This window comes from Pinus tabuliformis, chromosome 9 (assembly GCF_031772625.1).
Source record: "Pinus tabuliformis cultivar Carrire ecotype Pingquan chromosome 9, CPIR1, whole genome shotgun sequence".
NCBI lineage: Eukaryota > Viridiplantae > Streptophyta > Pinopsida > Pinales > Pinaceae > Pinus > Pinus tabuliformis.
The window spans coordinates 507,813,924-507,830,224 of record NC_142307.1 but is presented as its reverse complement, the minus strand read 5'-3'; the positions used below and the strand labels follow the sequence as shown (position 1 = coordinate 507,830,224).

Genomic DNA, 16,301 nt, shown 5'->3' with positions numbered 1-16,301 from the left:
GCTTGATTTCCCTTGTATTTTTTCTTGATTCCATGTCATAGCAGAGATGATTTTGCAATGTGGTTTATCTCTAAATATTGAGTCGGTAAAGTTTAACTTTGCATAATAATTAAAGGGGTTGTAAGCAGTCTTTGTCTATGATGTTATTACTATACAGTTTCTGATACGACTCATATTATTATTCGGCTCCAATTATATGTGACTATATGCCTTTATCCATGTTCCACACCATTTAATAGGCCACTGTGTGACTGGTATAAGAAGATTGTGACAGTTTTGTTATGATGGGGTTAACTATGTATTTTCATTTTTTGGTACGATTTGTATAAATTAACAAAATCGGTTAGGGATTTTTGTTTCAAGTACAATATTAATCTATGGTTGTGTTTTTCCGTCGATAGCAGTAGTGAATAATTATATGCCACTTCTATTGAATAGTAATATTTCCAAGTGAATGTTATTATAAAGAGTTAGGGAGCAATCTAAGTTGTCAAATCCATTAATTTGGCTCAAATCTAACCTAATTATCCTACGGGATTAGATCCAAAACCTCTTATTATTAGTTTTCTCTCCTTCGTCAACGATAGATTATCAAAAGAAATATAAAAATAAATAATAGACGACGTAGAAGAATTCTACATCGTATTGTACAATAATTTAAGTTGTAATGATATGTCTATGTGTATTTCGTCGAGGAAAGACTTTTGTCTAATAGATGGAAGCCAACCCATTCTCTACAAAGACTGCTTATATACCATTTATAATTTCAAATTAACAAAATATTAACTAAATCACCTATGGTTTTCAACTTTACATGTTCCAACACTTCTATACAAATTTCTTAACAATACTCTACTACATTTTATCCATAATGTTACTGCAACTGCAGCAGGACTTTTACGCAACTCCATGTTATACCAGATTTGGAACAGATACCTCAAACATTTTCAAAAAATAACTTAAAACAAAATTTCTATAAAATTTACAATACACAACTATCATTTACAACCATTTTTTTTATTATGAAAGAAAAGAACATACAATACTTATCTTGTTCAAGTTAGTTTGCCAGTGAATCCACAGGGAAGAAAGATCACTCCTCCCATCCAATAAAACAACAATTATGTCCAATTTTTCCCAAGCCAGTTTGTCACTCCCAGAACAATTCTTTGACAAAGACCACAACCATTCCACTTGGAATCTTTTGAGCTTGTCACTCGTACCAGGTCTGTTTTCTGTCTAGGTCAGACTCTAAAGGTCTAATATGATATTCCATTGGCTGACCAGCTCAGGAATTCTTTACTTTGGCTGTCTAGGTTAATATTTAGACTCTAAAGGTCTAATATGATATTCCATATTCTTTACTTTGGCTGTCTAGGTTAATATTTAGACTCTAAAGGTCTAATATGATGACCAGCTTAGGAACCCAAACCTCCTATTTAAGTAATCATGATGCAGGAGCATCCCGACACCTCAATGAAAGAAAATTAGAGAAAGAGGACAGGTGGACAACCACATGGACAGCCAGGCCAACCACAACTGAATTATGTTCAAGGAACTAATTTTAGTTAAAAAAATCAGTTAGGACTGAATGTATGTATAAAGAACTTCAAGATTCCTGAGTGAATCAAGAAAAAAAGAAAAAGGAGGAAACACCCTGCGCGTGTGAGAGAGGGCAAAATGTGATTGCCAAAGAAATCTGGATTAAGGCTGAAATGCCTTAAAACTGTAAACTGAGTTTGTAAATAATAAAGATGTGTTTTTGTGAATTTATACTGGAACGATTCTTTGAGAATTTAAGTCTCTGTGTCTTTATTATTATTATCTGTGTTTGAATTGTTGCCGTTTCTGTTTCATTTTCAAGACATATGGATCCACTCCCGGCGAGTCGAACTCTGACGCAGGTGATCAATGTTAACCGTCTGTTGGAAGATGAAGACGGGGACGAAAGTGACGAGGACGAGGAAGAAGGCGCCGGATTCTGTGGTGCTAATCCTCTATATCCAAATAATATTCGGTTAAGAAGTAATGGTTTCAGACATGGTTCTCTGTGTGATTCCCGTGGGCAGGAGGACGATGAAGACTCCTCTTCTGAAGATGAGGATGATGTCGAGAAAGAAGAGTCGAAGCCGTCGCCCAGCGTTGAAACACCGAAAGCCGAAGGAAAAGCCGCCGAGCCGTTTCAAGATTTGAACGAACCGAGTGTCGAGGCTAAGGCCGAGGCCGAGGCGGAGAAAGAAATTCCCATAGAAGATGCCATTGAGGAGGAGAAAGAATCCACCAAGGATACTGGTAAGCCTCTGCAGATGGTAGCGGGGAGGACGTCAAGGAAATGAAGCTGCCGAAGGAGCGGGATTCCGTGAAGAGGGTGTAGAGGGAGACGGAGGTGATGACCAACACGACGTGGAAATGCCAGCCATGGACAAGGAGCGGATAAAGCAGAAAGAGCTTGAAGTGTTTGTTGGTGGACTTGATAAGGACGCCGATGAAGAGGATCTCAAGAAGGTGTTTGTGAAGTTGGCGAAGTTGTTGAGGTCAGATTGGTAAGTGAGACCTCGCTGTCAAAAAGAAGTGACTCTGAAAGGCTTCGTGGGCCCATGTTGGGTAATTTTCGATGGGAAAAATACCAAAACCAAACAAACTTAACACCACAGAGGCAATGCTCTGTTTCCACTGTTCCAGGATCTTTGCACAGGGAACCTCTTAAAACAAAATGACTCATAACAGAGTATTACACAGCCATAAAAACATTTCTATTGATTAAAATATAAAGCCTGAAACAACATTCATCCTCTTTGCTGAGAGGGATTTACCAAAACTTACTTTCACCTATCAAAACAAAACTATGTCTCCACCTGAGAATTCACTGTGTTGGGTTTACTGCTGTAAAACCCCTTTTACATTACTGCTGTAAAAATAAATTTACATATGCTTACAAAAAAAACGCTCCACCATTTTCTTTATGCACTGCTGTGCAAAAACCACACATGGTTTTTGCTACTCCTCTGTTTTACTATGTCTCACAAAAACATTACAACCTGTTCCATGTAATTTCTTCGCACTGCTGTGCGTTTTTTTTCTTTGCCAAATCAACAAAGGTCTACTCATAAAAACATTCACATTCACTTATGCACTTTTGTGCATCACCATAGTTTTCTTGCAAGTCAACATGGTTTTTTTTCACTGCAGCAAAAACTATTTTTACGCACTCTCATATGCGTTCTTCTTTTCACCATACACATTGTGCATACAATTTACCATCTATGTAACCTACGCTGCCCCCACTATTCCTTTTACAATAGTCCACATATAACACCCAAGAGCACATTTTATTTTTGCCTTGTTATATATATATTTAACGCTAAAACACAAGGCATAAAAACTACGACTCCCAAAGAACAAACATTAAATTTACATGCCGTAAAAGAAACTTAAGAGTTCTATCCACCACTATGACAATTTATTAAATGCGTTAATAAAACCTCCGGTCAACCCAACTTGTTTTTACTCCACGCAAGCATTTAAATCGTTGCAGGCTCGTATGCAGGTAGGAGTGGCGGTCAACAGATTTAAGTTTTCCCTCCACGCAAACATTGATTTGATGCGGGTCGTATGCAGCTTCGGAGATCGACGGTGGAGGATGAAGAAGCAAATCCAACGGTGGAGAATGATATCAGAAGCCACCTTGTTGCTGAGCTTTACCTCCCGATATGTCAGAGATGCTGACGTCAGGCGAGAGCCACGTGCCTGCACCAAAACGCATCGGAGGCCAATATACAGAAACCACCTTTATGCAAAAGCAGTGCGATATGCCTCAGCGGGTTTGTGGTTTTGTTCTGGCGGTTTTGGGTTGCTGCCGTATTGCCCACGTCCGCCTGCACGGTGTTGCAACCTGCAGTTGGAATTACCATTCAAACACTCTCCTTTAATTTCAACTGCTGGGCATTCAGTTATACCCAAGCACTTCCTCACATGGAGGGATTCACCAACTGCTTCTGATGTAGTTCCATACACAACAAAATTGTCTTCCTCTTAATAGAGGGATTAACCTGAAACTGTGCTTAAGAGCACCTTCCTCATGACAGAGGGATTCACCATTACAATGTGCTGAAGAGCACCTTCCTCATGACAGAGGGATTCACCTGTTATAAAAAAACATCTTCCTCTTAACAGAGGGATTTACCAAACTATGCTAAAGAGCATCTTCCTCTCAACAGAGGGATTCACCAATGACTATGCTGAAAAGCATCATCCTCTTGATAGAGGGATTTACCACACTATGCTGAAAAGCATCTTCCTCTTGACTGAGGGACTCACCATGACACTGTGCTGAAAAGCACCTTCCTCTTTAACAGAGGGTTTCACCAAATGACTGTTTCAAATGCAGTTCCAAAACAAACAATCATTGCACTGCTGTGTGTGCAAACTCATTGCATTGTTCTTTTATGCTGTTGCATATTCTCTGCTGCATTGTTGTGCCATCTTCTTTGATGTGTCTACCCCACACTGCTGTGTCTACACTTGCTCTGCTTGTGCACTTTTCAAAGACAAAATACTCTGTCTTTTCTGGAACAATTACACTGTCCCACCTCACAAATTTACACTGCTGTGTGTAAACATTTCTTACACTCACTGCTGTTGCATATATTGCATTTCAATTCAATGAACAACAAATTCATTACATTTACCTTTACTGTTGTAAGGAAAATTTCTTTTGCATGTGCTGCTGTTCAAAACTTTTATTTCTTCAACAAAACTTCATGCTGCTGCATTTTTTTATTTGCATTTCTGTGTGCTTCTCCTTCTTCACGATGGGAAAACTTTTCTTCAAGCTGCTGCTGTCCATAACTTCTTGCTGCTGCATTTTTCATATTCACTGCTGTCCATACCCATAACCATAGACTGTCATCCCTGGGTTTTTATTTGCTGCTGCGTTTCCTCTGCAATTTGCACTGTCGCTGCCTTTTGTTTCATCATACTGCTGTGCCCATACTCTTGGCACTTCATTCTCCACGAAAAAATAACACGGGCTGTTACTTTTTACACCCTTGCTTCACACAATCTTCAGTTTCATTTTTTTTAATTACACAATGCACTGCTGTGCAATTCCTTTCATTTTTCTGCTGCCACACATTATCATTCACCCATGTGCATTAAAAATCTGCTGTCCTTGTTTTTCTTTATGCATTTCTGTGCATGTTGCATTGCATACAAAAAAAATATTACATTTTTCACTGCTGTGTGAAAAATTTCATTGCATTCTCAGCCACTGGGCATTTACGCTCTGCTGCGTTTTGCCTTCTTCTCATTTTCTTCTCACTACTTTGCATTTTCATTCCCAATACAAAACATTTCCATCTGTTGTGTATTATACTCACTCTGCTGTGAGTATATTCTCTCACTTTACATAAAAGGAAACTACCTTCCATTGCTATGCATTTCAATGCATGTGCTCCATAACAAAAATTCAAAACTGCTGTTTTATGTTCTGTCTTCCCACTGCTGTGAGGGTCTTCTTGCTTTGCATACTTCTTATTGCGTTGCTGCACTTTACATTTGAGCGTTGTCCCCTTTTCTTTTCTGCTGTTATAGCAGATTTAACTTCATGTCCTTCCCTTAAAAGAAGTCTTCATCAAAGAGTGATTGTTAAGACAGTTCAGCAACAAAAAAAATTACAAGCTCCCCTTTAATGTATGCTTTATCTTCTTTTGGCAGACTCTTCTCAAACAAATTTAGATCCACTGGGGAGTTCAAGGGGTTTTCAGATTGCCTTTCCTTCCTTCTCCATACTTGTGTAACTTTCTTCTTTTGCATGGGTCTAGCTTGTGTAAGAGCCCATGTCAAGTTACAATCTCGTGCCATATGCCCAGTGTTATGACACTTGAAGCATTCAACTTTATTCATGAATAAGAATTCATGATTTCTTCTTGTGAAATTATTTCTTGGAGATTGTCGGGGACCACAACATCTATCTCCATGAAATGCTCTACAGTCTTTTGCTATATGACCAAAGTTTGAGCAAGCATAACAATAATCATAAAATGAACTTTGGTACCTGTGAGATGGAGGTTTCCTTGATGTACTTCTGAAGCCTTGCTGCCTTGAGATCCTTTGATGATCACCATTGCCTCTTGCCTTCTTGACATCAGCTACATTTCTTCTTGGAGCTGGTTTTCTGCTTGGAGCAGGATTTCTTCTATTGCAGCCTTCATTTTTCTCCTTGCCTTTGCTGGAACTAGGAGCATCACCATATCTTTCTGGCTTCTTCACATCTCCTTTGCTTAAAGCATCCTCATCCTTATTTGAGTGTTCACCTACATACCCAAGTCCTGATTTATCAAATGGAGATCTGTGATAGCTGAGCATGTCATCCAAAGCTTGAGAGCTCTTCATTATTTTGTTCAGCCCTTCAACCTTCTTCTTGAGGAGGACAACCTCTTCTTCCAATCTTTCACACTCCTTATTCTTCTTTGCAAGTTGTTCCTCAATTTCTTCCTTGCTACGAGTAGCTTCAGCTGCTACTATTTTGAAGGAGATAATATCTATCTTCATTTTGGAGATTTCTTCTTGACTGCTCTCCATTTTCTTTTCAGCTCCTTGTGCCTGCTTCCTGGCTTCTTGTAGTTCTGACTTAAGGGAGGAGACCTCTACCTTGTACTGTCCAATCTCTTCTACAAGTTTGCTCACTCTCTTGTGTCTTTGTTCAAGTTCACTTGTCAAGGCATCTGCCTGCTTCTTTGCTTCATTCAGCTGATTTGTCATGGATATGACTTCTTCATGATGCTTCCTCTTGCATTGATCCAGCTCCTTCTTGAGCTTGGCAAGCTCTTCATTTCTTTCTCTTACTTGAAGCTTGATGAGGTCAAGCTTTTCATTTTCAGCTTCTATGATGGGTTCATGACTTTCTTCTTGACTCATTTTCATGGTCAGTGCTCCCTTTGCATGAAGGTCATGCAGTCTGTCCCATATATCCTTTGTTGATGTATATTTTCCTAGATTCTTCTTCACAGAATCAGGCAGTCTATCCAAGATTAGTTTTGCTGCTTGTGCATCATACTCCATGGATTCTTTATCCATCTTGCTGTCATCAATCACTAACTCCCAGACTTCAATCCCCTCAGACATTAGGAAAGCCCTCATCATTATTTCCCATACATCAAAGTTTCCATCAAACTTTGGGGTTTCAAATAAAATGTATTCTAATGGATTGCCTTCTAGTTTAGTAGAGGAGGGAGACAAATTTTTAGCAGGCTTGGAGGCTTTCTTCTTTGACCTTGCCATTCTTAACTATACTCCAAAATACTTTACTGCTGCAACCACACCTTCCTTCAGCTTCTTTGAGTCTTCAAAGAGCCTGGACTAGCTCTGATACCACTATTGGGTAATTTTCGATGGGAAAAATACCAAAACCAAACAAACTTAACACCACAGAGGCAATGCTCTGTTTCCACTGTTCCAGGATCTTTGCACAGGGAACCTCTTAAAACAAAATGACTCATAACAGAGTATTACACAGCCATAAAAACATTTCTATTGATTAAAATATAAAGCCTGAAACAACATTCATCCTCTTTGCTGAGAGGGATTTACCAAAACTTACTTTCACCTATCAAAACAAAACTATGTCTCCACCTGAGAATTCACTGTGTTGGGTTTACTGCTGTAAAACCCCTTTTACATTACTGCTGTAAAAATAAATTTACATATGCTTACAAAAAACGCTCCACCATTTTCTTTATGCACTGCTGTGCAAAAACCACACATGGTTTTTGCTACTCCTCTGTTTTACTATGTCTCACAAAAACATTACAACCTGTTCCATGTAATTTCTTCGCACTGCTGTGCGTTTTTTTTCTTTGCCAAATCAACAAAGGTCTACTCATAAAAACATTCACATTCACTTATGCACTTCTGTGCATCACCATAGTTTTCTTGCAAGTCAACATGGTTTTTTTTCGCTGCAGCAAAAACTATTTTTACGCACTCTCATATGCGTTCTTCTTTTCACCATACACATTGTGCATACAATTTACCATCTATATAACCTACGCTGCCCCCACTATTCCTTTTACAATAGTCCACATATAACACCCAGGAGCACATTTTATTTTTGCCTGGTTATATATATATTTAACGCTAAAACACAAGGCATAAAAACTACGACTCCCAAAGAACAAACATTAAATTTACATGCCGTAAAAGAAACTTAAGAGTTCTATCCACCACTATGACAATTTATTAAATGCGTTAATAAAACCTCCGGTCAACCCAACTTGTTTTTACTCCACGCAAGCATTTAAATCGTTGCAGGCTCGTATACAGGTAGGAGTGGCGGTCAACAGATTTAAGTTTTCCCTCCACGCAAACATTGATTTGATGCGGGTCATATGCAGCTTCGGAGATCGACGGTGGAGGATGAAGAAGCAAATCCAACGGTGGAGAATGATATCGGAAGCCACCTTGTTGCTGAGCTTTACCTCCCGATATGTCAGAGATGCTGACGTCAGGCGAGAGCCACGTGCCTGCACCAAAACGCATCGGAGGCCAATATACGGAAACCACCTTTATGCAAAAGCGGTGCGATATGCCTCAGCGGGTTTGTGGTTTTGTTCTGGCGGTTTTGGGTTGCTGCCGTATTGCCCACGTCCGCCTGCACGGTGTTGCGACCTGCAGTTGGAATTACCATTCCAACAGCCCATAACCCACAGGTCCCAGGATCGGGCTTGTAAAAATACTGAAAACGGAGATCACCCGGTCTTCGTTTTCATCAAATCAATATGTATTTCCTCCCTTGGACCTTTTCCAAGCATGTTCCAAGTCTCTAGGTGGCCTCAAGCTTTTTCCCTCCCACCCTCTTGGCTTCCTTGCATGGCTAGCCATAACCATTTTTTTGTAGATAAAATTATAATAAAATAATTTAGTATTACACCAATAGGTTGCAAATGTCTCGTAGTATCCATTGGAGAGTAAGTTTGGGAATCTTACCCATACTATAGTAGACAAAGATTTCATAGAAAAGGGGGTGAACATTAGAAACCATGGCTGAATACTACCCCAATAGCTTGCAGATGTCTCGTGATATCCATTGGAGGGGTAAGTTTGGGAATCTTACCCATACTAGAGTAGACAAAGATTTCATAGAAAAGGGGATGAACACTAAAAACCATGGCTGAATTGAAAGATCTGCACAACCCCAAAAATAAGGTCCTGGGTTAAAAACCCTTTGCGGATCTTCAAAGTCCTTGAAGATGACCCTAAAATAACCTTTGGAAAGAAAAGATAGTTTCAAGTTTTGGGTCTAATTCTGATAGACCCAAGCTCTAAGGGCATAATTTTGGAGCTAGAATTAGTTGATTCGACAAATGACTGCACACCATTGATAATCTATAAACTTTATCTTTGTAAAGACCGCATTCGTCTGAAACAATGTGCTGACCAATGAATGCTCCACAATCTTGTCTAGGAAAAACCTTCAACGACTTAGAGCTAGAACCAGGCCTAAAGGCATATTTAAATGACAAAGATTTAGATGAGGAAGAACCCCCGTTTTCTTTGACACCACCACGCAACCCTGCAAATATGGTATTAAAAATCGATTTTCTTTTTTATGATTCAAATATTTAATGTAGTTTCTCTATTCTACGTTTTAGCTAATTTTCATATGTGTATATATAACACCAGGCTATGCCCATCTTAAGGGAAATCAAATCTTTACTTATGTAGACTTTTTTTTCTCAAATTTAATAATATTTTGCTGTGTTTATTGAAATTAGACCACCATTTGATTTATATGAGTAAATTAATAATCAATATAGACAACATAACACGTGCATTTTTTAAATCATATGAGCATCCTTAAAACTATTATTTGGCGCAGCGGATGGCAACTTACATGGCAGTTCGGGGACGCTGACATTATAGAAAAGCAGCATATACAGGGTTTTAAATATGTTTACAGGGCCACCTTGTCGTTTGACGATAAAATAAAGAAAGGATTTCAGAAATTACAATGCATATTCTAAAAGCCTTACCGCAGTCAAATTGGTACCTGCGCTTTGGTGCTTTAAAATTTTAATTATTTTTATACTAATGGAAAAAGAATGTCACACCAGGTCTAAGGTCAAAGCTATAATCAGGTCAAAAGAGGCATCAACGTGAATTTTTCTCTCGTAAAAATTACAACTGACTGACCATAACTCTAACTCGATGACGATAGTAGCAAGAGTTTTACGTTGTGGGGTAAGTCGTCATTATAAATCCATTAGGTACAAGATACCTCTAAAACTATTTGCTTTTTATAGGAGCTGGCCGGCAACGGAAGGCATCGTCAACGCGACACTCCTCTCTATTTTCTCTTCTATGTCATGAGTTCCCGACGGGAGTCGCGGAATATAAATTTTGTTATCCAATGTGCATCCTCTCCAAATATAACAAACTTTAAACGGTATATAAATATTCAAAATTGTAGTTGTGGGATGTGACATTTGTTATCCAATATGCATCCTCTCCAAATATAACAAACATTAAACGCTATATATATATACAAAGTTGTAGTTGTGGGATGTGACATTTAGAACGAATGGCCCCAAATCCAGCACTTATTTTATCAGAATGCCTTTGTGAGATTAAGGTATAACTCCAATCAGAGACCACCTCTACCTCCGAGTCCAATAATGTACCATTCATCTAGGAATGCAATAGGGTTATCAAACTCTAGGGAAGTATAACAATGCGCAGCGGCATCGATTTTCCATTTGGATTATCTGATCAGGTAGGCGCTTTCCGGTGTGACTGTCCTCTGGCCTTCCAACAATTTGCAGATATTGTTACGAATGAATCGATAGCTTGTAGTTTGTAGGGCCGGCGTTTGATCCAATTAAGAAACTGGACATTGGCGGCCAATTTCAGTGGCTCCCTCCGATGGAACAACAGAGCGACATGATAACCGATCAACTGCGGGAAATGATTGTTAATCAACTTGATCGTCTGCGGAAGAGTTTATCCCATAGCTCGTGGAATCATTTCCGCTGACGTCAGGCTGACTTACCCAATGATGTCTTCCTTCAGAAATTCCATATAAATTGTCAGTCCGTAATTCCATTCCCTTCACTCTAAAATCCCTTACCTAAAACCAGAGGGCTCGGGAGAAGAGTATCAATATGGCAAGCGGAGGGGCTCGAGGGGCTCCTTGCGGAGCGTGCAAGTTTCTGAGGAGAAAGTGCGTGAAAGGCTGTGTATTCGCCCCTTACTTCTGCTCCGAGGAAATGGGGCCACCCCAGTTTGGTGCTATACATAAGGTCTTCGGAGCGAGCAACTTCTCTAAGCTGTTAATGCAGCTGCCCATTTACCAACGATACGATGCAGTAGTTAGCGTATTGTATGAGGCAGAGGCTCGGCTGCAGGATCCTGTTTATGGTTGCGTTGCGCATATTTATGCTCTAGAGCAACAGGTAGGTCTATAAACTGCAATTGAACTCCTCCTTTACTTTCTTCAGATGCCAGAGTTGCATTTAGAGTAAGGAAGTTTCTTTATACAGAGATTGTTTGAAATATTTAATATCTGATGACGCCTGAGATGTCTGAAATCGTCTCTTGCATGGCAGGTTACGATTTTGAAGGCAACTTTGGCTGTTGGCTATGCTCAGCTTGCAGCCTGTAGCAGTTCAGAGGCGGCCTCACCAAGTCCTGAATATGTGTATGACAAGCAATCGGAAATGTCAAGTTTAACATATAATTGCAATAACAACAGTCCTTGCGACAATGGCTATTTGAATCCTTGGGCAGACCATCAACAGATTCGATCCAACAACGTCACAATTAATAACTACAATGAGGGGATGGACGATGAGGGTTCATGGAGCAATTATGGCTTGTGGGACATGCATGGGGGCATTCATCCCGTGTCTACATCCCAAGAAACCGATTTATCTGAGCAGACACGTCCGAATAACAGGCAGAGCGGACATTTGGAAGATCTGGCGTTGGCCGTTCTTCGAAGAAATAGATGAACTTCTCCGACCACAGAGTTATGAAATGATATCACAACTGGCACCACGTCTTAACGAACGGTATATGCTAATTATTGTGCTACCAGATCTAAATATTACTTTGCAGGCTTTGCACTCAAAAGAATTCTGCATGATGCTTTAAAGCACACAAAAGACTCGTAGATTGTACCGCTCTGAAGCTGTGTACATACTTGTGATAATTATATTGTAATAATTTTATTCATTAAATAAATAAGAGGAAGCAAAGCATGCTGTTCACTGAATTGAAATTTTGACAGTTGGAAATAACTGCGGGGACTGAAATGTGATTGTATTTCATCAGGGATGCAGGGCATGACCATATTTTATTTGGAAGAGTTATAACTGAATTAACCCTTTTACGATGATAATTCAAGATATACTATGGTGTTAATTTACTTTTTGCGAAAAGTTTTGTATCGGTTGATTTTATAAATTTATGTTCAAAGAAAAGGAAGTTTATGTTGACACATAATTTGATATATACGACTCTTTTATTGATCACAGAAAATATGATTTCGTTGGATTACAATAAATGGGCTGAAATGAATTTGTTGATGGGTATTTAATAGTTGATTTGATTACAATAAATTGGGTGAAATGAACTCGTTGATGGGCATTTAATAGCTTTTGTATAGTGATTTGCTGAAAGTAACTTAACATGTACACATATTAAAATTGATATTTTCCAAATATAGAATAAGCTCAACTTTTCTCGCACTTAATTTAGTTAACTTAATCTCTAAATCTCGACTGCGTTTAACTCATCTTATCTCTTTATCCATCACTGGACTTGGATTTTGCTAGATCTTCATGGGAGATTAATTACTATTTCCAATACCCCCTTAATTAGGACCGTATGACTCAACTATGCCCGTTAGACTTACAATAGAAATTGACTCAATCATCAATTATATGTCTCAGCTAGGCTCATAATGACACAAAAATTTTACAATTTTGCATTTTTTTGTTCAACCACGGACTACTGCTACAACTCTTCCTCTTCAAACTGTGTTTTTGGCGATGCTTCTTGCACTTCATATCCCTGACTTTCTTTCTACAATATTTATTGATAGAAACATCTTATCTCTTCTTGACTTCATTGTTGCAAAATGGTTTTAATGCACTCTTCCTTATTTTCATAAACTTCTATATCCTTCTCTTCACTTTCATCATTATGTACTGCTGATTCTTTCCAATAATCTGCACACTCAAAATCATTATTTACCATTTCTTTGAATTCTTTTATTCAAGTTGTTGCTTTAAGACTGTTCAATTAGTTTTTGAATCCATTCTTTAATGAGCTTCAAATCTGCATCAAACTTATTAGCAACTTTTTTTTCAACTTTTGCGCCCATGCTATTTTGAACACCTGCATATTAAATAAATCTTTGTTATGTTCTTTAGTGAGAGCTTCTTGCTCTACCTCTTCCTTCTCTGCCTTATTTTACTCTGTCATTGCATCATAATTTTCATTTTCTGGCCTTTTACTAACCTCTTTTGTTGCAAACATGTTGTCTTTCACTTAACTTCCAATCACAAGTGGGTTTCTCTCACCAAATAACAATATATCAATATGTTCATTTGGTTGCATTATTTGCAACCACGCATCACTAGTTAATGGTTTTTCATCAAATTTAACATTAACAATTCCAATTGTTAGATCCAACAAACCATATTTTGCTGTGTTTATTGAAATTAGACCACCATTTGATTTATATGAGTAAATTAATAATCAATATAGACAACATAACACGTGCATTCTTTAAATCATATGAGCATCCTTAAAACTATTATTTGGCGCAGCGGATGGCAACTTACATGGCAGTTCGGGGACGCTGACATTATAGAAAGCAGCATATACAGGTTTTTAAAATATGTTTACAGGGCCACCTTGTCGTTTGACGATAAAATAAAGAAAGGATTTGAGAAATTACAATGCATATTCTAAAAGCCTTACCGCAGTCAAATTGGTATCTGCGCTTTGGTGCTTTAAAATTTTAATTATTTTTATACTAATGGAAAAAGAATGTCACACCAGGTCTAAGGTCAAAGCTATAACCACGTCAAAAGAGGCATCAACGTGAATTTTTCTCTCGTAAAAATTACAACTGACTGACCATAACTCTAACTCGATGACGATAGTAGCAAGAGTTTTACGTTGTGGGGTAAGTCGTCATTATAAATCCATTAGGTACAAGATACCTCAAACTATTTGCTTTTTATAGGAGCTGGCCGGCAACGGAAGGCATCGTCAACGCGACACTCTTCTCTATTTTCTCTTCTATATCATGAGTTCCCGACGCGAGTCGCGGAATATAAATTTTGTTATCCAATGTGAATCATCTCCAAATATAACAAACTTTAAACGGTATATATATATTCAAAATTGTAGTTGTGGGATGTGACATTTGTTATCCAATATGCATCCTCTCCAAATAGAACAAACATTAAACGGTATATATATACAAAGTTGTAGTTGTGGGATGTGACATTTTGAACGAATGGCCCCAAATCCAGCACTTATTTTGTCACAATGCCTTTGTGAGATTAAGGTATAACTCCAATCAGAGACCACCTCTACCTTCGAGTTCAATAATGTACCATTCATCTAGGAATGCAATGGGGTTATCGAACTCTAGGGAAGTATAACAATGCGCAGAGGCTTCGATTTTCCATTTGGATTATCTGATCAGGTATCCGGTGTGACTGTCCTCTGGCCTTCCAACAATTTGCAGATATTGTTGCGAATGAATCGATAGCTTGTAGTTTGTAGGGCCGGCGTTTGATCCAATTAAGAAACTGGACATTGGCGGCCATTTTCAGTGGCTCCCTCCGATGGAACAACAGAGCGACATGATAACCGATTAACTGCGGGAAATGATTGTTAATCAACTTGATCGTCTGCGGAAGAGTTTATCCCATAGCTCGTGGAATCATTTCCGCTGACGTCAGGCTGACTCACCCAATGATGTCTGCCTTCACAAATTCCATATAAATTGTCAGTCCGTAATTCCATTCCCTTCACTCTAAAATCCCTTACCTAAAACCAGAGGGCTCGGGAGAAGAGTATCAATATGGCAAGCGGAGGGGCTCGAGGGGCTCCTTGCGGAGCGTGCAAGTTTCTGAGGAGAAAGTGCGTGAAAGGCTGTGTATTCGCCCCTTACTTCTGCTCCGAGGAAATGGGGCCACCCCAGTTTGGTGCTATACATAAGGTCTTCGGAGCCAGCAACTTCTCTAAGCTGTTAATGCAGCTGCCCATTTACCAACGATACGATGCAGTAGTTAGCGTATTGTATGAGGCAGAGGCTCGGCTGCAGGATCCTGTTTATGGTTGCGTTGCGCATATTTATGCTCTAGAGCAACAGGTAGGTCTATAAACTGCAATTGAACTCCTCCTTTACTTTCTTCAGATGCCAGAGTTGCATTTAGAGTAAGGAAGTTTCTTTATAAAGAGATTGTTTGAAATATTTAATATCTGATGACGCCTGAGATGTTTGAAATCGTCTCTTGCATGGCAGGTTACGATTTTGAAGGCAACTTTGGCTGTTGGCTATGCTCAGCTTGCAGCCTGTAGCAGTTCAGAGGCGGCCTCACCAAGTCCTGAATATGTGTATGACAAGCAATCGGAAATGTCAAGTTTAACATATAATTGCAATAACAACAGTCCTTGCGACAATGGCTATTTGAATCCTTGGGCAGACCATCAACAGATTCGATCCAACAACGTCACAATTAATAACTACAATGAGGAGGGGATGGACGATGAGGGTTCATGGAGCAATTCTGGCTTGTGGGACATGCGTGGGGGCATTCATCCCGTGTCTACATCCCAAGAAACCGATTTATCTGAGGAGACACGTCCGAATAACAGGCAGAGCGGACATTTGGAAGATCTGGTGTTGGCCGTTCTTCGAAGAAATAGATGAACTTCTCCGACCACAGAGTTATGAAATGATATCACAACTGGCACCACGTCTTAACGAACGGAATATGCTAATTATTGTGCTGCCAGATCTAAATATTATTTTGCAGGCTTTGCAGTCAAAAGAATTCTGCATGATGCTTCAAAGCACACAAAAGACTCGTAGATTGTACCGCTCTGAAGCTGTGTACATACTTGTGATAATTATATTGTAATAATTTTAATAATTAAATAAATAAGAGGAAGCAAAGCATGGTGATCACTGAATTGAAATTTTGACAGTTGGAAATAACTGCGGGGACTGGAATGTGATTGTATTTCATCAGGGATGCAAGGGCACGACCATATTT

At 39.0% G+C, this 16,301-nt stretch overlaps 2 pseudogenes; both read left to right on the top strand.

Annotated features, from left to right (window-relative positions):
- The first annotated feature begins 11,159 nt into the window (after nucleotides 1–11,159).
- LOC149149432 (LOB domain-containing protein 16 pseudogene) lies at nucleotides 11,160–12,008 on the top strand (annotated as a pseudogene).
- A 3,095-nt stretch (nucleotides 12,009–15,103) lies between these two features.
- Nucleotides 15,104–15,955, top strand: LOC149149431 (LOB domain-containing protein 16 pseudogene; annotated as a pseudogene).
- The last annotated feature ends 346 nt before the right edge of the window (nucleotides 15,956–16,301 follow it).